General features: G+C 43.5%; 1 protein-coding gene across 3 annotated transcripts in view; it reads right to left on the bottom strand.

The window, feature by feature from the left end:
• Positions 1 to 22,038, bottom strand: part of ATXN1 (ataxin 1) — a 1,071,340-nt gene that overhangs the window by 760,080 nt on the left and 289,222 nt on the right. For all 3 annotated transcript variants that reach the window (XM_069218776.1, XM_069218777.1, XM_069218778.1), the window contains exon 3: positions 5,234 to 5,306. The gene's annotated coding sequence lies outside the window, so the exon portion shown is untranslated. The remainder of the gene's footprint in view (positions 1 to 5,233; positions 5,307 to 22,038) is intronic.

The following is a 22,038-nucleotide window of genomic DNA, read 5'->3' as shown; positions in this document are numbered from 1 at the left end:
TGCGGCTGGCCTAAGGCGTGCACTTGCAACTTTCAGCCTTGAGAGCAACAGTGCTACACTCTTCAATGCACCTGATGGGTGACTGCTCCTGGACCCTGTCCAACTTCGGCCAGACAGGCTGGTGGCTTTTCAGGAGGTACAAGAGATCATTACAACCCTAGAAGCAGCCCACGCCTTTAATGAGGTCTAAAGGTCGCAGTCCGCAGGAGGTCGACCGGAAATCTGTGTTTGGCGGAAATGGATTGAACACACTGAAGACCATAAATAAATAACTTCCCCATCCTGTCATTAACACAATATTCATCTGTTATAGCAGCAGCTCTCAGTCACTCCTGACACGTGTAGCAATGAAATGTGGCAGTAAATTGGCTCAGGTCGCTCACTGGCTCCTTGGCACAATGAACTGACACATGACTCCAGAGTGAGAACTCTTGCTTCTATGTAATTTTGCAAAGTGCACCCTAATGACCTCCAATTTCATCAGTGTTCAGCCCCTAGACCTTGTTTCTGAAATAGGATCATCTGAGTTTACAAGTCATTCCCAATGTTTTGATTCAACTGCGAATGTATTCTTAGCTGACTAAGAGTCAGTTATATGAGATGGGACCAATGTTGTCCCTTCTCGCAAAAGTCTATTGCTGTTACCCACCATGTTTCCTTAAGTCAACATGTCAGTAAGTCCATTCCTCAATTGCATTTTGTGTGACTCACTTGATCATATAGCAATCAATGGAAGAAGCAAGATGGAACAATACTTTTGCAAAAACCACCCATGACACAACAGTAGCTCTTCAAATGGCGGGAGAACACACAGGTTCAAAATAAATCCATCTTATCTGGGCCCATAAAGGTCAGACTAAAAGCTGTCTACATTGATCTTCCAATGGGTAAAATCTGGATCTTAGAGGATGAAGTTTCCTTTTGCAGCTCCTCACCTGTAAACATTAATATATTTAAAGATGTGACATACAAGAAGATAAAATCACTGAAAATCGGATCATCTGTGTTATGCCTTCTGGGGACACAAGTCATTTCATCCCACCCCCAAATCTCTCTCTTCCAATTCCATGCATACATATCAGCCATCACTTCCCATTCTGGTAATCGTTGAATCTCTGACCTGTCCCACCCATACAGTTGTGTGCAACATACAGAAATACAGATGCGCAACAGTAAATTACGGGGATGTTTTTCATCAGGGGTTCTGAGTGACATCAAATACACAATGAGAGTGAAGCTTGAGTTGTCTAATGTCACTCAGAACCCCGAGGTGAAAAACATCCCCATAATTCACTTTTTACGGATCTAAAATGTTACGTATGGCTCCCAAAATCATTTGCTTTCAACTGCTACGCAGTGTCATGGGCCTCCGTTACGTATCCCTGTCCCAAAGTTTACAAAAAAAAAACCTGCCATCCTCGACCAACCCCCACCAAGTTGTCTGCCTTCCTTCAGCCTCCTGCAGCTGTGTTCTCTGCTTTCAGTCAAGGCAGAAAAGGAGAGCTGCGTTGACAGGCTCTGAGGGAGGCCTGTCAGCCTGGCCTCAAAAACCTTTATAACATCACAACACTGGGTAACCAGTTTAGTTATCAACTGTTGCTATGCAGTTGCAGTGGATGATGAGATTAAATGATAGAGGCTTTCTACCAGAGCCATACCTAACAATCATTTCAGGACAGGGCATTCCAGCACGCTGTTCAAGCCCTCATGCTCTTGCATCTGAATTTTCTTGCATCTGGATGGGGTAATACTCTGCAGAATGCCTCCAAGATTTCACCTTGGCACCCCGTAAGCGCATTCTAAACGACGCAGCACCTCTCAGCCACAGTCTGCAGAAACATGATCAAGTCACCCCCACCCTGGCGGGACTGCACTGGCTCCACTTGCCGGCGTCCACCATTTCAGATGCAGCTGCATCCTTTACTAAGCCACCGTGACCAGCAACCCCTGCTGATCTTCCATACAACCTCACCATCTCTGCTGGTTCTCAGCAAAACCGCAGCTGGGACACAACCAGACTAAGAAGTGTGAAAAAGAAAAAAAACACAAAGACCCAGGCCTTTTCCATCTATGTACCCAGAATATGGAACAAGATCCCCTTATCCAGCAGGACTGCTCCAAACTGCTCTAATTTGGGAAAAATTTGAAAACGCACCTCTTTAAAGAACTCAGCGGCTTGGCTACGTTTGCGTTATAGAGATGTCTGGTACATCCATACACACATATATATATATATATAGATATATATATATATATATACATACATACCTACATACATACACATGCTACCCTTCATTCCTAAATTGTGGGCAACGTTGAATGTGATGGCAATCACAAACGTGTGTTTCTTTTTGTTTCTTTCAAGCACATTCAGGGTTTAACATAGATGGGCTTTCAACGTTAGAATGACAAGGCTAAAGTAAGCATCAAACAAAGGACTTTTTCTGTCTTTGCGAACCTAAGCTCAATGATTCAGTTTTGGTGACGAGCAGGATACAGGTAAAATAAAAATAAAACATAGGCCCCAAAAATGAGTGCTGAAGAACTCCACCTGAAACCCACGCTCCAATTAAGCTTTGCCTGGTCGACAAAACTGACTGATGTCACCTGTCCAGAACACCACACTCAAGGGATTCTCCCTGGTGGCATTTCCAGGATATAATTTAGTGATTAATGGTTTGCATTCGCAGTGCCATAGAATTGTTGGAGTTTGGCTGTTGCACTTTTGTACAGTGTCTCAGAAACGCCAAAGAGTCTACTTTTCTACGCTTAGTTTGTCTTGGTTTGTGGTTCCTTGTCATGAGAACAGTGATCACAGACATGCAAATGAGTTTGTGGTGGTATATTACAAGCATGTCTATATTCACGAGACCTACATTTTTCAGCTCAGAAAGGTTCCTTCAGTGAAAGGTAAACGCTGTTGACATGCTAACTTGACCACCATTTTGTTATAAATTATTCAAAATGTAGCCTGCAGTCAGGCCTCGTGAGTAGAGAACTGGCTGAGAACATAGGCAAACTATAGCAAACAGATGATGCAATGGCCTCGTTCAGGACAAACAGGGTTGCTGGCAATGCATCTCCACAATATTTCCCCTTGTTTTGCATGCAACCCACGTGACTGATGAAAACAGCAGTAGGGGCAGGATTTGCTTCTCGATAAACCACTAGCAATCGTGTGGGCCTCACGTCTAAAGAGTGAGCGCAGTCTTTTCCACTGACATATCTTACAGTGCAGCTGCTGCAGTGGCACTGGGGCCCTCCGCACCCCACATATGGCTGCCTTTTACTACCCTTTACCCCCCTTAAAACCACTACCCTCTGAAGTCTCCCACTCTGTTAGACACTTACACCTCCTCAATATCATTCTGAAATCATCCCTCTGCATCTCTCATAGGTCATCTCTTTGCTCTTCAGTATCGTCTTTTCACTCTCTCTTTTTGCATGTTCTTCCATTCATCTCCTCTGCTTTAATGTCTGCCCCACCAGGACCAGTGAGGGAAACCAAAAGCAACTGTGGCAAAAATGCTCAAACCAGTCCCACCCCCTTTGTCTCCTCATGCAATCTGTCTCTTTTCATTCATCGTCCTCTCCTCTCCCCTTTTGATCTCTTGCTCTCCCACCATCCTGCTACTTCTCTCAGCTGAATCTCCATTTGCCTGCTGCAATTCATCTCAGAGAGAAGGGTAATGTGACAGAGGCATCAGCAGCGGCCATGGGCATCCAAAACCAGTCTCCGAGAGATCAAACCCATTGGGGAAATGTCTGATAACATAAAAGGCCAGTCTCACCCTGACCTCCCCACCCCAGCCCCCCACACACACATAACCCACACACTCCCTTGAAAGCACTGCATTTTAATTTCATTTGTTACTGTAAATATGTTAACATCTGTTTACCCCCTTAAAACACTGTCTCATTGAATCACACATACCACTGCTAAATATGTTGCTATAGCACTGTGAACTCTGCAGAAAGGCCAAAGACTGAAAGTGCATGTCGCTTGAACACTGTTATGCCCCACTGACAGGCACTATCAGAAACTTACACTGCCTTAAACATCAACACCAGAGGTCTCAATCCCCATCAAAAATACCCACCCACAAACTGAACTTGCTGAGATACTCAAAGGATACTCCAAGATTTATCAAGGTTTTGTGTCACCCTTGCTGTATGCAAGGGGGTGCTTGGGTGACTCAAAAACTAAGAGAGATTTATTTAGCTACTCAAGGCCACCTTGTGTGGCCCTGCATGGCTTGATAAATCTGGAGTAATGAAAGGCAGCGCAAATCACTGCCTTGCGTAGCTATGCCCCACAGAGGCAGTCCATGGGTGGGGCATGGGCGTTCCCAAGCATCCACTCATGGATTTTGACACATTTCCAGATTTGCCATTAATGGTAGACTGGCAATGCATCGAAATTCTACACCTCTTTAGGTGAGATGTATCCTTCGTTTTTTCCTCTTTCTATGTGTGATGGATTCTGCAACACACATAGAAAGAGAGAAATGCCTCTGAGGATTGTTTTTGGCAGGTGCGATGTTCGGCCCGTAGTGCAGCAAGGTGGCTTGCTGTGATGTGTGGAAAAATTATAGATATGGGTCTCAGTTCACAGTGTGCCCTACACAAGAGCATCATCTTGCATGAAAAAACTTTTAAAGCACAATATCTGGAAAAAGCAAATACTCTTAGATTATTCCTGATGAAGTTAAATGCAAGCTCAAAGCAGGGACTGCCCCAATGACATGGGTGACCTTCAGAGCTTTCACTGTCATTGTTGAGAAATCGATCAGTGTTTTTCCCAATTAAGGTTAAAAATACAGAGCACAAAAGGGACATGTTTCAAATTCAGTTGTCAATAATTCAGGGCCCACCCCACTAAACGACCTGCTGGGAATTGCTTTGGAGACTCCAGAGATCCACTCGACTACTTGTAACCCTCTGGTCTACTTTAGTGAGGTCCGAGTGTTAGTTTGTTGATTCTGCGTTTACTATCTCCTTTTACCTTCTGTTTTGTCTTTGAATTCAGTGGCTGTATGACAACTTCCTGTGTCATCAACATGCTAATTAGGCCTCACGCTTTGATTGACTATGCCAGAAGAATCCACAGTATCTTGTGGTAACATTTCCAAGACTAACAGTTAACCACGTTTTTCATCGTTACAAGAAAAAATGGCCGCTCAAACGTTCCAAAATTGTTAACAACGGAGATCCAATGTCCAGTTTTACTCACCTCTGCGTTTATTCTTCTTTCAGCCTATTCTGAGTGCGTGTCGTTCGGTGTCCCGCTTACCAATGTTGCCTCACTGCAGAACAAGAAAGAAAATATACTGTGATCAATGCGACAGCTCTTTCAAGGTATCTTCACAACGAGGCACCCACCCAGCACCCTTTCACTTCTCTGTCAAAGGACAAGAAAATGAAACCCGGCAGTGACTAAACACGATACCTGCGGCCTGTTCTCAGAGGTGAGGGGGTATTTTTTCAGTACGTGAAACGTGTAAAAGTGGATCATCACCTTGGTAATAACTTGCAAGTAGTAAGCAATTTGTTTGAACTGCGGCATTTGGTTAACACATTTTTTTCTGAGTCCAACAATCTGAAATGTTTAAATTGTTAATAAACAAATAGCTCGTTCACTCTGTCTCCAGCTTCAATGCACTGCAAAGCAGGGTCATGACCTCAACGTTACAACAATGTGTGCATGTTATTCTAACCCATCGGGACAAAAGCATGAAACGACTTTCTTACGAGCACAAAACCAAATCCAATTACCAACAATAATCATTATCTACTGGATTAACTACTAACCTTGGATTCAGGAGTAGGGTGCACTGACGGCAAAGCACTTCGATGCTTCCTCGGGGAGAATAAGCGCTATATGTGTCTGATTATAACATGATACAATCTGTGCCTTTTTACGCAGACCCCACGTACTCCGCCTTTCAAATTGACTTCCTTCTCAAGTCAAAGCACAGACAGACACAGCGCGAGCGCAGCCTGTGTGACCTGAATTAAAATGTAATGCCCTAGCTAGCTCTGCACGCGACGCTCTACGGCCGCGCAATGCACGCAAGAGTGCATACACTGCAATGCACGCAACGCACGTAAATCCGGAAGTTGCAAGAACTGAACCTGTGGTTCTCCCCACCTCTGACCTATCACCACAATAGTACAAACAAAGCGAAGAGTGCATTTCGTCGCAAATAAACATGCATCCATTGCATCATGTCTCCTGCCCCGCTACAGAGCCTACTGCTGTCTTCAGTGTCTCTCAAAAAAGAAATGAAATACAGTGAAGTTGATATTCGTTATTGGCAATTCATATTGACCGCCGAGACTGACTGGGCCAAAAGGAAACTTAGAATCCTGAGAGTAACTCGTGTTATTTTTAAGTGCCTGCGTTTTTATTTAGGTGAAAATGTGGAGCAAGATAAAAGCACATGGAACTGCGGCAGTGTTTGCTCGTGGTGGGTGAGAGTGGGTAAGAGTGGAGATTGCCTTATTGATGGAGTATGAAATATGTAAAGTGCTCGTTCACCATAATAGGCATCTTGAGGATAAAGCAGCCATCATATAAAGTGGAAAAGGACAGACGTTTAACAAAATAGAAAAGTTCCGAGGACTGATTGCAAAAATACATCTGGGTGATGACAGCCAGCTTTTAATTAACATGTTCCCTTTCTATGCTTCCTCGCTTTTGGCCTATGAAATGGGATGGACAATTGCCTGTTATCACATTACCTGTTTCTGATGCCCCAGCAGAAAGCAATAATACTTGAGTATTAGTCCACAATCCACATTCTTACTAGTCATGACGCAAACTGTCGCGTTCCATTTGCAAGGAGTAATTTGAATTGATATCACAACTTCATCGAATGTCACTTCAGGAAGAGGTATCGTCCAACCTCTTATTCAGAAATCGGGATATTGTGCATTAGAATATGCGACACCGAAAAGTGTGGCAATGGGAGACCATTTCATTAGGGGAATGTCAGGCATTCCTACTAACCAGAGGAGATGCAGAGAGCATGACAAAATGGCGAAATATAAGACACGACAGCGGACTAATCTGAAGATCTTTGACCTGTACTGTTTTCTCTACAAGTACAATAATAATGATAATAATTACAACAATCTATTTATATATATAGCGCTAACTACGGAATTTCTATCATTTCTATGAGCTATCAATAGCGAAAGTTTTCATTACTTAATTTATAAGACTCGTATTTCCCTCTCAGGTTTTGAGCTAACATGAAGCAAGGGAGCAGCTAGGTTGTTCACCACGCTCAGCCCTACGGTAACTCGTACTTTGCATCTATGCACTTTTAATGTTAACTAACCGGCTGCCTCGCTCCGTCTGAATCAGAGAATCGAACCAAATGGGACATGGCCGACACGCGCAGGGGAGCGATGAGGCGCTCGGATGCATTACTGGATGGGATTTATGCACGCTCTCAGATGTAGAGTGTATTGAAAGCCAGGGGCTGCGCCGTCCTCCCCCGTCAGCCTTTCACCTTGCCTAATGGGAGTTTTTTTTTTTTACTATGTAATTTTCTAATGCTGCAGAGCTTATATTTAGAATTCAGGATTATGTCATCCGCCATCCAGCGCGCGCTGCCGCCTGAAAGAACTGCATTGGCAGAACTTTACACCACAGCACATCCCCAGTCAGGTCGTTAATGACAGCGCGCAGCAAAATCCGATCAAGTATGCATGGCTCTCGTCCAAATGCAGTACAACGTGGATCCCGAGACGTCCCAGTTGTACGGCTAGAGGAGTGGAAAACACGTGCGGCGGCAAAATGGGTCAGTGTGTGCTGTCGGGGTGTGTAGAGAAGCTCACTGTGCAGCCAGCTCGAGCGTACGGAAAGACGGAAAGCTGCATTCACAAATAAACAGACTTTTCATTTAATAGTTGTATTTGCCCTCATCTTTTCTATAACATTCCAGTGCTACTTTCTCTCGCCATGTGTAAAATAGACCCACTTAAGAAAAAAAAAAAAATGATGAGTGGAATTATTGAATAAATCTCAGCCACTGGTAATGTTTCGGCCCTATTGTTTTTTTGTTCACGGTGTCCCTCCAGACAGAGACCAACCATATGCAAATCAGACTTAGTCCTGTTCCAATAGGATTAGTCCAGACTGAATTGACAGGCCAAGCCCTATGGGAAACCAGCAACCCTAGACCAGTAGCTGACTTGGGCCTCATCAGTGAAGTGCAGATTCGGCCCTAAGGTTCAATGAGCACGAACCCATGTCTGGGCATACCTGTTTCACTTAGAGACGGTCTCACTTATGAAAAAAACACAAGTAAGAGTCTTACTGGTTGCTTCCATTGTTTCTTCAACTATTCTAGCCCATACAACCATCCGCTCCAAACATCATTCACACAATGGTTCTGAGCCCTCCTATCACAACAGTATTTTCTGTTCATCTAGCAACGTCAGCCAATAGGGAGTGACTTCGGCATGTGGCCTTCTCAATACTACGGCCCTAGCATGGACCCCGCTGTCGTTGTTAGTCTTCTCTCGCAGGAGGGCCTGTCACAGTAGTCCATCACCAGTATGAACTCCAGGAAGTATGTTCGACAGCAAGAGAAGTGAGGGAGCTACGGGAGACACAGGTGTTTTAATTATGGTGCATTGGAGCTCTTTCAGGCAAACCAACTGTCTACAAAATTAGGAGATAACTTTCAAGGGAGAAAAATAAAAGAACTAATGGTCTCCCACCATGAAAACATACCCAAGTGAGCACAGTTATTACCAAGAGAAGTCATCTGCCAGGAGGAGGGGCGGGCGGGGGCAGGTAAAGATGAAAGCTTGCAGATGGTACTCACTGCCCTATTCTACATTTTCTATATTCACGGGGCTGAAAGGCCATGGCTGTGCCCTTGCCTTAATTCGGAAAATCCTGACATTTGAGATTTTTCACTCTACTTCTGCATGTATCCCTCGAACGAGACAGAGTGGTATATGTTAGGCCATGGCTGAGGGATCACACAAGTGAACCTGCCAGTAAAAGTCATTGGATGCAATTGTGAGTGCCCCAAACGTGACCAGGGCCTGTGGGCACCAAACAAGCCCATTTGAAGAACAACTGAAAGAGCAGTGCCACTGCTCTAGTGGGGCGAGTGGTGGCCGTGCAGCAAATGTGCATGGGGAATGGGCCAGGCAAATTATTGAGGGCAGTATTTATGCTACCACCACATACATTCTGCTTTGTGGAATTCCAGTACCATAAATTGGCACTCCCACCACATCATCTTCCTTTATATGGCTGCCTCTAACAGGTCTTCCTGTGGAAGTTCACCTTTCATGGTGGGGTGCCTCCGCCCGCCCCTTGCGTAATATGGCATCTAGGTCTCCTTAGCAATATATGGTGCTTTTCTAAGTATCCAAAGACAGGGAGCAGACGTTCAGATGGATAGATGTGGAGCCACGTGGCCAGACAGACACAAAGCTAGACATGTAAATAGAATAAAAGCGTGATCTGTTGATATGTTGTGCTCTGCTCTGTGACTGGTTACTCTCTTCTCTTCTGTGACTGGTTACTGTGCTCTGACTCAATAGGCGTGCTGCTCGTTGCTGGGCAGGACTCAGTGGCTCGTGTTGCTGTGTGGAAGAGGAAAGCTCGGAGGCGGAAGCACTCATTTCTACACAGCACTTTCACATGTCTGTTTCCTAGAGTACAAGCAGCAGCTCGTGATCCGGGACATGGAACACACAGACGTGATTCCCAGGAGCTCTTATCAAGGTGGATTCTGTTTCCAAAATTCGTGAATACGTTCACCCAAATGGTCCGTTTTAATACATGAGCTGAAATGTGCCTTTTTATTGCGATCTTCAGGCTTTTTCATACACATGCCTACAATAAGAGCCGTGGTGGCAGCAAAGCCCCACAGGAGCCTCATCCAGAAATCTAAAAGGGGCAAGACTAACTGAGCACTTAAAACTGATATTCCTTGTTGCAAAATGCTTATGTGTCTATGCTGTTTGTGTGCATTTCTACATATTGAAGAAACCCTTGGCAAAGATTTTACTGCACGCATTGCTAGACAAAATGAATACAGAAAAGCACCGGCAAATCCTTTATGTCTGGCCTAGGCAGGCTGGTGTGATGATTATTTATTTCTTTATAGTAAGCCTAGGCCTCAAAAATATAAGAAAATAAAATAAAAAACATGCACGGCCTAAACATATACGCTACAGGGTTGCCATAAAAAAAGGTATTTAAAAAAATAACCACTGATAGTTTTAACAGGACAGTACCAATGTTTTGTAACAGACAAACTTAGCAAGGGCATGGAAACCCAGTAATATTTTAATACACGCCATGGGAAAATCTGACTCTTTTTGACACATAGAAAAAGTACAGTTGGTTTGGAATTGCTGTGGTTGGAAGACATAGTCTAAAGACATAAGGATAACTAAAAAAATAAATAGATAAAGAATGGAATGGCAAAGTATGGCCCACCAGCCTGGCACTGAAGTGCACTTCTTTTTACGTGAATGTCCATTTATTATCAGGTAAAATACCATCACTCACAGAGTAAAACAGCCAATAGCGGAAGTAGGCTGATCCACTTCCCCATGGTGTTTGCTCTAGTGGGTGGAAGGAACATGTTAATGACATTAGAATACACTAATTGATAACGGGAGGGAGGCGGGGTGAGGGGGGGGGCGGAGGGAGGTTAGACCCATTTGTGTATATTTGTTTCATTTGTTTGTTACATGAGGTTCACAGACCTAAATATGTATTCATTCCAGCATTATAAAGATAAATAGGATGCAGTTTTGGCAACATGGAAAGTTTGGTTCAATTTCCCCATTAGGATACCCAGACTGAGCATTTCTGGGGAGAAAGGCGAAAGAACAGAAAAATGGCAATGCAATATATAACAAGCAATGATAAAGCTTACAGGCCTAGTCTTAGCAAACAGGAGCAAAGGTTAGTGAAGAAAATCTACACTGAAAGCATGTACTGCAAAAATAAAAAGTAGAAAAAACACCGCCTAAATGTGGTGGCATTTGCTTGCAATACACATTTTTAAAAAATAAGAATTGTCGGATATAACTTTAATAGAACACTAAGGGTTCTTCCTAGCAGGAAGGTGTGCTTATACTAGGTATGTCAACTCATATTCGCTTCAAAGCACATCACAGGAAATTTCAAACCCAAAAATGCTATCTCCTATATGCAAGGCACATTGGGCCTGTTTGTTTTGGATCACCTCAGGTATTCCTTATATGTCATTCATATCCGCTCGGGGATTCCCGTGCTGAAGACGTAACGAGACGTTACACCCCCGAACACGCCTGGACATGTCCCGGCACCTGGACTTGAAGCAGTATTGCCTCGGCCTGAGCTTCCTCCAAACCCGATTCCGTATTTTTAAATTCTGTAACTCGGCTCTTTCTGTGTTCTAGTCCCCGCGCCGTTTCCAACGTCAGAACCACCTCCGATGTTTGCGTAGTTCCCTAGTGGCTCTAAGTAGTGCGTGACGCACTGTCCCTAACACCTGGCTTTCAGCACCTCGCACACAGGCAACTGTAATGAAACGTGGTTCACGTGCTACAAGCTGAGTAACCTCACCAAAGCAATGTAAAGTCCATTGCGTGGACGCACACGTTCTCAGAGCCAATGGTTTTGGCGAAATTATGTTTTTTACCTTCACAAAGACAGCATGAGCTGAAGCAATGCTAGCATTCCTCACAAATTAGTTACAATGCTGGCAGCACCATGGACACAGAGGCACAACCCCCCCCCCCACTCACAGAGGGCATGTACAATACTGACATTATTTCAGGTACTTTCCCACAAAGAGCCGACACCTCTGGTGGCAGGGGACTCGTTTCCAGTACAGACACAGCACTGGAGCAGGAGTACAAGCTTTCCACGAACATAGATATTTTACCACCCTGACCACACGGGTACAACTATACCCTCGTGCAGAGAACAGACAGCAGCGGTGTCAGGAGTACAAGTTTTCTTCACACAGAGATAGTTTACAACAATGTCCCCTCTGGTGCAAGTACCCTCAGTCAAAGAACAGACACAGTCCTGTTTAGAAAAGTGCAAGCTTCCCTCACACACATATCAGTTACATTGCTGACAACAGTGGCACACATATTCTCTCACACAAAACTGATATAGCACTGGAAGGAGTGCAGACTTCCATAGCACAGCAAACATTCAGAAGACTGACAGCAGTGTTTCACGTTCCCTTACATAAAGAACAGACAGCACTGGTCCCCGGAGTGCAAGCTTCCCTCGCACATAGATATTTTACCACTATGACCACAATGGTACAAGTATACCCTAACACAAAGAACAGACAAGCATTGGTGGCATGAATGCAAGCTTCCCTCGCACATAGATATTTTACAATACTGGCACAAGTATACCCTCATGCAAAGAACAGACACAGCACTGCGAGTAGGAATAAAATCTTCCCTCGCACATAGATATTTAACACATTGACCACAAGTATACCCTTATACAAAGAACAGACACACACTGGTTGCAAGAATGCAAACTTTACTCGCACATAAATATTTTACCACATGGTACCTGATCACACTGGTACAAGTATACCCTAACACAAAGAACAGACACAGCACTGGAGCAGGAATGCAAGCTTCCCTCGCACATAGATATTTTACAATACTGGTACAAGTGTACCCTAACACAAAGAACAGACAAGGCACTGGAGCAGGAATGCAAGCTTCCCTCACACATAGATATTTTACAATCCTGGTACAAGTATACCCTAACACAAAGAACAGACAAGGCACTGGTGGCAGGAATGCAAGCTTCCCTCGCACATAGATATTTTACAATACTGGTACACGTATACCCTAACACAAAGAACAGACACAGCACTGGTGGCAGGAATGCAAGCTTCCCTCACACATAGATATTTTACAATACTGGTACACGTATACCCTAACACAAAGAACAGACACAGCACTAAAGCAGGAATGCAAGCTTCCCTCGCACATAGATATTTTACAATACTGGTACACGTATACCCTAACACAAAGAACAGACACAGCACTGGTGGCAGGAATACAAGCTTCCCTCACACATAGATATTTTACAATCCTGGTACAAGTATACCCTAACACAAAGAACAGACACGGCACTGGTGGCAGGAATACAAGCTTCCCTCGCACATAGATATTTTACAATACTGGTACAAGTACACCCTAACACAAAGAACAGACACGGCACTGGTGGCAGGAATGCAAGCTTCCCTCGCACATAGATATTTTACAATGCTGGTACACGTATACCCTAACACAAAGAACAGACACGGCACTGGTGGCAGGAATGCAAGCTTCCCTCGCACATAGATATTTTAGAATACTGGTACAAGTATACCCTCATACAGAGAACAGACACGGCACTGGTGGCAGGAATGCAAGCTTCCCTCGCACATAGATATTTTACAATACTGGTACACGTATACCCTAACACAAAGAACAGACACAGCACTGGAGCAGGAATGCAAGCTTCCCTCGCACATAGATATTTTACAATACTGGTACAAGTGTACCCTAACACAAAGAACAGACAAGGCACTGGAGCAGGAATGCAAGCTTCCCTCGCACAAAGATATTTTACCACTATGACCACACTGGTACAAGTATACCCTAACACAAAGAACAAACACGGCACTGGAGCAGGAATGCAAGCTTCCCTCGCACATAGATATTTTACAATACTGGTACAAGTATACCATCATACAAAGAACAGACACAACACTTGGAGTAGGAGTACATGCCTCCCTTTCACACTGACCAGATACAGTGCAGACACAGATCAGTAACAATACTGTCTGCAGCAGCACAAGTACTTTGACACATAGAAGAGATACAGCACTAGTGCAAGCTTCCCTGACACACGGATTAGGAGCAGCAGTGCACACCTGGGTCACACACGGAACAGGCTCAGTACAAGCAAGCATCAGCACTGCAAGATTCTTGCTCAGCGCTGGAGCTGGGTTGAATTAAAAAAGACGAGACAAATGAACCTCCATTGTGAGGAAAAAATGGGAGAAACTAGCAGTGAGTTAAAGAAACAGAAAGAGGGTGTTTGTGGAACAGTGATTGTGAATTGGGACCTGGGATTGATGGCTTCCAGCCGTTTCAAGGGGTGTTGTATCAATGACTGTGAATCAGCAGGTAATCTTTGTCTCTTCACTATAAGGAATCTTCAGCTGGGATCAGAAAATATGGCAAAAGGACCCCCTCATCCTGGTCACAGGTCACTCCATTTACTCCTAATTCTGGGACATATTTCACCAGTAAACGGTAGACTCAGGAATCAGACCTCGCTCATTGTTCCCGCTCACGGTCCCCTCCTAGATTCATTAAAGCAGATCAGATGTATGGTGCCAGATGATGCCTTAAGCAAACCACTAATCAAAAATCCAGGACACATTTATTTAGTGTGTTTGAAACAGGAGACGTTCGAGAGCTACGGCCAATCAACCCCTGCCTTAGCAATTAGGCCATTAGGGAACAATTACTTAATCTTTGCAAAGCAGGAAGAACTTCATGTAAGCCAAAGTTTATATTAAAATTCAGTTTGAATGTAGGTGGTTAGAAAGAACATAGGCTGAACGGTTACCTTAAATACACAATTGAACAGATTAAGTTAATGGGGTACTACATATGTTTAATGTAGTTTATGTACTGGTGTATGATAATACATTTTGTAGCATGGAAGGTATATGGCATGCGAGTGTCATGTATGTAGTAGTCTAAAGTAGGATATAGCGGTAGGTTGGTGGTAGTGTATGTAATATAGTTGATAATGTGGGTTGTGGCAAAAGGGCAATTTGTAATTTACACATGGACATTTTACCAAAGAAAAGGCACAGCTGCACTCTTGCACTGAAAAACACCCACTGATGTCCTTCTGTAACCATAAATCACCGCACACGTCTACAACCAACACACAAACCACGCAAAGCATTCTGAAAAAGTAAAAGCGACTTCAAGTACTTCACAAATAAACCTAAATAGGATGAAATCAATAGGGTGCAGGTTGTATAGACTGTACGGCTCAGGCGGTTGGGTATGATGTAGGTGGTATGGGTGAAGTTTGATTAGATGGTAGGTGGTGCTTTACATAGGGTAAGGTATTATAGTGTGTGGGTGGTGTAGGTTGCATCAATCTCTACACTCTTGTATTGCCACTGTGTGTGTTATGAGGAGCCCTCAGAGGCACCAAAAGTGATGTTAATGACTTTACAAAAAACGTAAAAATCAAATGCAAAAATAGTGTGCAGGTGGTATTTGGTGCAGGTGGTATAAGGTGTTGCAAGGGGGTGTACATGAGAGTGGGTGTAAATGGTGTAAGGTGAAGGTGATCTACTGTCTTCAAGCTTAGCAGTGATTGCAGTGTGTTCTGCATGAACAGTTCAGCCTTGGTGCTGTTGTGGTGTATGTGAAGACTGGGGAACTGTAAAATGTAAGCTGTAGTGTTCCTTGTAGGATGTAGTGTATGGTGTAGGTGGTGGCGTATGGTGAAGGTAGTATTAAATCAATGTCTATGGTGCAGGTAGGGGTTTAGGTGTTATTCAATGGTGGGCCTGGTCGTGTTGGGTATAAGTGATGGTGGTGGTATAGGATGTATTATGTAAGTGGTGGCATAGGCTGTTGGTACTGTACAGTGTAGATCATGAGTGTAATCAAATTGGGGTACAGGTGGTGTAGAATGTAAATGACCAAGTAAGGTGTACTTTTTAGGTGGTTTGGCTGAAGGCTGAAAAAAACATACAGACTACATACCTTGAGGGGGTGTTGTTCAGCAGGTTTCCCCAACTGGTCTGTTAAATTGTAATTCACACTTTGCTTGCAACCACCACATCATACAGAAAGGGGCACTAAGTCAGCCAGTTTCTGAGAATGGCATCCTTCACTTTGAGTAACTGCACAAAGCCTGCACATTTTGTTCCCATCCTGGCAAAAATAGTTCCTTTCTCCTCCGTGACAAAGCTAGTTCAAAGTGTTTTTTTCAATATAATTTATTTTTTAAACAATGTTAAATTTGTATTTTGCTTGCATTCCCTTTTATGGCTGCTCTTATAAAGTGTTCAAGTGGCACTGTAAATTTGAAGCTGACTCCTACGTGAGTGCCACATTAGGAGCCTCCTTCAAAATATTGTAATTGTATTTATATAGTGCTTACTACCCCTGACAAGGCGTTGAAGTGCTTTCCAGAACCCAAAAGCATTAGTGGTGGATTAGTATAGGGCAATATGAGTATGGTATTAGTATAGGGAGGAATGAGTTAATTTGAGCAGTGGACATGAGCCTGTTAGTTGATTTGAATAGAATAATGGAGGAATAGAGAAGGGAAGAATCCAGAAGTGTTAATTGGTAAATCATCGTAGTAAGATGAGGTTTGGGATGAGCAAAGGAGAAGTGGAGGATGTAAGAGTCTGTAGAAAGGTATTAGGGAGATCATAGAAGTTTAACGGGGTTTGGGGATGAGTCAAAGGAGAGATAAATGAAGGAGAATTTAGTAAGGTTGTTTGGGAGTTCATAGTCGCAAACTCAGGTTTGGGATGAGCCAGGAGGGGTAGAGGAGAGAAGAGTCTGGGAAGGGTTATTTTGGAAATCATAGTAGGAGAATGGGTTTGGGATGAGTCAGTGAGTGGAGGAGGAGGACAGATTGATAGAGGTATAAGGTGATGGTCAGACAGAGTAACATTTGAGAGAGTAAACATGTTTTTCCTCTTATACAGTAGGATTAGAGTAGTAAATATATAGATACATGATTACACAATCAACGGAATAAATGGAATGGCATAACTGAAAAACTTATTTAAACAACATCAATAGTAAAAGCCACACAGGGGAATATCTTTTTCATTTTCATTACAAGCATAAGGCAGCCATGTTTACCTGATACTTTCTTCCATTTTATTTTTAAAGCAAATGCTTGCCATCGCACCAGTCTGCCAAGGCCAGAGCTATTGGCTTTGTCAGTGCTTGTTGAAAGTGGGAGGAAGGTCACTCTAGGGGTGCAGGGGTAAGGTGAGTTCACTGTAGACAGATGTGTTGTTCCACACACTTGGTTAGAAAGGGGCAAGGGGTATCCATCCAGTGGGCATCAACAATTGACAAAACTGGGTAATCCTAAAGCAAGCAACTTTACTTCAGTCTCTTATTTTCCTTAACCAGCCAGTTTCAGAGTACCGTGAAGTTATTAAATCCAGTACATGAGATATGCAAAAGCCTTGCTATTTTGGTGTAATATACAATAATCTTGCTCCAAAAATAACCATAACGTCCATATTTACAGTGCACATGGCAAACTCCGTCTCTTGGTTTGCTCATGCAAAATATCGTCAGAATGGGGTGTTTCCAATGTTTTTAAGTTCATGTTCAGAAAATATTATTTTTTATGAATATTACTCAGAAATGATGGCTCCCCTTGAAGAATGTGACGAGTGGACCCTAAGTCTCCCATATCTCACAGGTATCCATTGGCTTTGGCATTTATGCTCCCCCACAGAAGGGTTGGGGTACCTCCGAAGGTTGGGGTGCCCCCTGCACCTCAAGAGCTAGCATTACGCCCCTGGTTGTGGTGATGCTTATTACAGTAGCTACACAAGCTGTAAATGAAACATGCGATTCTTGCAGGTCGAAAGGCTGAATCCCAGCAAAACAGAATCAGCCTTTCATCTCTCTGAGGTCGATAAAGTGCTGGATAGTTGAGTTGGAAAAAAACATCAACTATAATTTAGGCTACTAAAATAATTCAGTCTGTGATAGTCTTGAATTAAATGTCACTTTTAATCAAGATCATCTGAACACGACAAATCACACGCTAACTACAGAAAATCGGTTAGGTGTTTTCACCTCACATACAGTGAAACATTGCTTAACTGTACAACTCTCCAATGCTAGTGGCAGTCTGCAGAGCAAACCACATCGCTTTATACAACTTCTAAATATTGATAAAATTTACTGTCCAGGGAGTGCAATTGCAGTAAAGATCCATGCGCAGTAGGGAGTCAAAGTTGGACCCCAGAGTTACCAGGAACCACCATCTCAGGCCGCATGAAACCTGCACAGTAAATAAAATACGTGCACTAAATAGTGCCCTATCATCAACAGAAAACAAACAAGCATTGTCGAAAACAACAGGCCTGGCTTTAGGAAGCATTTCATGTTTTAATTAATTCTGTTTTTTTCAAGCTTATGCAACAGAAATTTAAATTCAAACTTAAAAAGAAAAGTAAAAATGCCATTGTTGCACGGTATTAGCCAAGAAAAATATGTAAAAGATGCACTCCTTTTTAGGATGCTGGGCACATGTGATTGGGCAAAATGCCATCACTCACAGTGCAAGACAGCCAATGGATGAAGTAGGCTGACCCTTTGATTCGTGATGTATGCTGCGTTTGGAAGAAGCAAAATGTGAACAGACAAATGGATGAAGAGGGCTAACTGAAAGCTGCTGTGTGTGTGTGTTTGTGTGTGTGTGTGTGTGTGTATCTATAAATTGCTACTTATACAGCTCATAACGCCATAGACAGTAGATGCTACTTTTAAAACGCATGCCACAAAGAGACTTAAAATAACTGGTTTGTTACGGAATGTTATAAGGAATTTCATTCAGCTTATAGGTTAATTCCTAACAACTATTTAGTTGTAGGAAAGGAAGAAGTGGAGAGTAGAGTCTGCTTGGATGGTGAGAGCAGAATCCTATCTTCGTACATCACAACCCATGTGCCTGTGCATTGGTCAGATCAGGGCTGAAGGCAAGACTTGCGCCTCCCTTAAAAAAGGAGGAGGAAAACAGTAAAAGACAGCAACCTTCCCCAGCTCTTTCACCACAACGGCAGGAATTCCTGGGCTTTCGGCAAGGCCACCCAGACCAGCAGGATCATTAAGGATGGGGAGCGTGAGAGGTTCCAATGAAATGTTGGCAATGGTGATATCTCACAAACCCATCTCATGGGCACTGGGCAGGAAATCTGTGTGTGTAGCAATCAGCGAATCACAACCCCATATTAATTCTTCTTTCTTGGCTTGGGAGTATAATGTTAGCGTTCACTCCAGGCAGACATGAAACAAAGGTCAAGAAAAAGATCTAACCAGCGGAACACCACCCACATACCAAAGCAAACAAGAGCAGGAAACAAGCATTTGCAATGAAATAGGTCTCGCATGAGCTATTAGCATTGTAAATGTATAACTGGACTTTTGTTGCCACATAAATTTGTCAACCCTGCCTCATGATTTAATCTTTTCATGCCATATAATTCCAGTGGCCCAGCATTTAACCAAAGCACTTCAATTCACCTTTTTCCTCTATCTTAAAACATATACAATTATCATGTAAATCTTTATCAGAACTAAACTTTTGGCATTAGAGTGTAATGCTCAAAACACCATAACAAAAATATAATATGTGGAGGTTTGGAAGGTGAAAGGCAAGAGGGAGTCGGGAGTAAAGATGAGAGGAATAGTGCAGTAGTAATGGTGTCATGGGCCCTGATGTAAGAAAGGAAAATCGTTGACTGCAAATTTGGTAGGAAAATACAGCAGTAATTAGAGTTGAATGAGGTCCATAGGTCTCTGGACACTGGTATCACTGCATCTATTGCTCCATTGATACCTAGACCTCAAGAGAGAAAGAGAACGGGGCAGAAAAAGAGAAGGGAAAGGAATACAATAGACAAAAGGAAGAAAGAGAAGGGGTCGCAAAGAAATAAAAGAAAGAGAAAGAAAGAACGAGAAAATGAAAACACAACTAAGAGAAGAACTAGACTAAATGTGTGAGGCAAAAGAAAAAAGGGAAGGAAGCTAGCAAGTGAAAGATAAAGAGGAAAAAATACTGAAAAAAGTGTGAAAAGAAAGAGAAAAATGAACATCAGAAAAAAAGAGAGATGGTGAAAGCAGCGAAAGAACCAGGGCATGTATCTACTGACACATTTCCCACAGAATCAGAAAACCACTTTGACACTTCGGGTCCCAACAAATAACTTGTGGGTTCCACATACAGACAGAAAAAAGAAGGATTCATATTAAAACATGAATTGACAGATAAAGATAACAAAAACACCAGAGAAAGGAAGAAAGAAAGATCTAAAAAAAAGTGACAATACACATACGAGTCAAAGGAAAGAGCAAATAAAATAGTAAAAGAGCGTCTTAACCTCCAAGCCTAGGTTGTTGGTGGACACTGTATGTTAATGGACTGAAGAGGTGGTGTGGCCAATATTAAAATACTGCTATAAAATGACATGTGATGTAGCCTCTGTCAAGGGCTTTAGCGCATGAAGAACACTTGATGAAGACAAAAGAAGGAACAAAACAAGGAAAGAAATACCCATATTTTTGCGAGTTTGAAAGAGGAGGTAACAAGAGAAAGAGGGAAATAAAAAAAGGGAGAGGAGTAGAAATAAACAATTGACAGAAAGTGAAACTGTTAACATGTGGATTTTAAGAGCTGGAGAGAGAAAAGTGGGGGGAGAAAGAAAACATTGATACTAAACAGAGTAAAGAACGGAGTCATATAAGTGAAACAGACCCTCCCAAATCAAGATGAAAACTAAGAATTGATTTAATTGGTCCCACACGTCCTCAAACAGAAGTCAGAGTGTGGAACAGCAGGCAGCACTGCAGAAGAGCAGGACGAGCATTAGCAGAGTTGTATGTGAACCCCAATACAGCAATATCGGGGCACTTCAGATCAGGATTGGGGGTAGAGCTGTGTCCCAGCCCAGTGCTAGGATAACAGAAAGGCAGTGGGTGAGGAATGAGAAACATAGCACCATGTAATTCCTGGTATTGGAATAATGAGGAGCTGCAGTTTAGGGTAGAGGTGAAACAACAGAGTTGTATGTGGGCTGCAGTACTGGAATAGTAACGGGCACACAAGGGCAGAAGTGAGGTATGTTAATGGAGCTATGTATGGCTCTAGTATTGGAGTGCCAGTGTTGTCGAGTGTTAGCCTGGAGGTGCCCTGGTGAAGCTGTATGGGAGTGGCATTGCCTCTGAACCACAGAAGCGAGGAGTCCTGAAGGGCGTGTGTGTAGGCCTTAGTACTGAGAAGAAATGTGCACTGAATGTTAGAACTGATTGATTCTGGCGGAGCTGTGGTGGTTCTCATCAACAGTGTCGTTGGATGTTAGACTTGCACTGGCTGAGCTGTGTTTTGCCCTTTTTGGTCCAGTATTGGCTTGGCATTGGGACTGAATGTTAGAATTGAGCTTCTGTAATGGAACTGTATGTGAGCGGGGTCCCAGTATAGAAAAGGAAGTGACCTCACCGGGGTAGAACTGACGGGCACTTATGGAGCTGTGCCCGAGGTCCTAGTACTGGAACAGCAGAGTGTACTGACTGTAAGAACTGAGGTGCTCTGACAGACAGCATGTGTGGGGTTCTGGCACGGCTGAGGGCTTGGAGTGTGTGAACTGAGTTGCACTGATAGAGCTGCGCCCGAGGTCCCAGTACTGTACTGGAACAGCGGAGTGTACTGACTATAAGAACTGGGGTGCTCTGGCAGACAACATGTGTGGAGTTCTGGCACGGCTGAGGGGCTTGAAGTGTATGAACTGAGGTGCACTGATGGAGCTGCGCCCAAATTCCCAGTACTGGAACAGCAGAGTGTACTAATGATAAGAACTGAGGTGCTTAGGCAGACAGCGTGTGTGGGTTTCTGGCACTGGCACAACTGAGGGGCTTGAAGTGTGTGAATTGAGTTGTACCTTTTGAGCTGCGCCTGAGATCCCAGTGCTGGAACAGCAGTGTGCACGGACTATAAGAACTGAGGTGCTCTGGCAGGCAGCGTGTGGGGTTCTGACACTGACACAGCTGAGGGCTTAAAGTGTGTGAACTGAGGTGCACTGATGGAGCTGCGAGTGGGATCCCAGTATGGGGCATAAGTGAGCGCTGTCTCTAAGGATTGAGGAGCCCTGATAGATGTGGGTGAGGGATACTGCCACTGGAATAGCAGTGGGCACTGAGTGCTTGGAAGGAGGTCCTTTGGCTGTGCTGAAT

This window comes from Pleurodeles waltl, chromosome 2_1 (genome assembly GCF_031143425.1).
Source record: "Pleurodeles waltl isolate 20211129_DDA chromosome 2_1, aPleWal1.hap1.20221129, whole genome shotgun sequence".
Classification (NCBI taxonomy): Eukaryota; Metazoa; Chordata; class Amphibia; order Caudata; family Salamandridae; genus Pleurodeles; species Pleurodeles waltl.
The sequence above is the reverse complement of the archived record's forward strand: the minus strand, read 5'-3'. Positions and strand labels throughout refer to the sequence as shown.